This window comes from Aptenodytes forsteri, unplaced genomic scaffold, assembly GCF_000699145.1.
Source record: "Aptenodytes forsteri isolate BGI_AS27 unplaced genomic scaffold, ASM69914v1 Scaffold382, whole genome shotgun sequence".
NCBI classification, from domain to species: domain Eukaryota; kingdom Metazoa; phylum Chordata; class Aves; order Sphenisciformes; family Spheniscidae; genus Aptenodytes; species Aptenodytes forsteri.
Genome location: NW_008794625.1, coordinates 913,644 through 914,579, shown reverse-complemented (window position 1 = coordinate 914,579; position 936 = coordinate 913,644).

Genomic DNA, 936 nt, shown 5'->3' with positions numbered 1-936 from the left:
AGCTTATCCAGATTCTACATCCTGAAATTCTGTACTCAAATGTTTAAAGCGTTATTCTACAATCATTAATACAATGAATTGAAAGTGAAAAGAAAGCCTTAAAGAAAGCTGAAAGTCTAAACTCACCCATAACGGTTGACAACATTGTGCTCCTTTTCTTGCTTCAGGCATTTCTCTTCTCACTTATTTTCATCAGACTTGTGTTTTTTCGAATTTTAAGTATCTGTCTTTTCTGTCTTTGCTCTCTTGGAGTGAAAATAACAAGAGTTGAAGTAATCTCTCTGTCACCCTTTTGTTTGTTTATGCCCTTCAAACCATAAACACTCCAGGGCAATGTAATCCTTCTTACTGTGTTGTAGGATAGAGCACATGGGGCTCCTAATCCCCAGGTGAACACTTGCATGAAAAGGAGTATTTTCTTTAACTGAATTCCAATGAATATCAATATCCTACGTGTTATTTCTCTCCTTTATACGATGAAATGTGGGGGTTGCAATTTTTAAGTAAAGATGGAACTTCCATCTGGCAGCAGTGCTAGGAGAAATTTGCTCAACAGTGGTTCCTTGCGCTTTGTTGCTTCCCGAAATCTCACATTCCCCATAACGTTTCTACTAGATGCTGTTTGGGGTTGCAGTATCTGTAGCTTTAGCTGACAAAAAGATTAAGAGGAGGAGAAATGTGTCACATACATAGCCTTTCACATCTATTGTGTCTGCAGGACCGACCAGGCTCACGTCCTACTGAGCGAGAGGCGCAAGCTGGGCTCCTTCCAGGGGCTTGCTTCAGGGCCCTGTCACGCTCACCGCTGAGGACCTGGCCCCCCTGACCAGCGTCGCCATTAGGCGCGCTGAGCGGCCCCGCTGAGCAGGCACAGGGGGTCGGAGGACCCTTCTCTTCTCGGGGTCACTCGCAACTGGGCAGAGCCCCGCGGCCCTC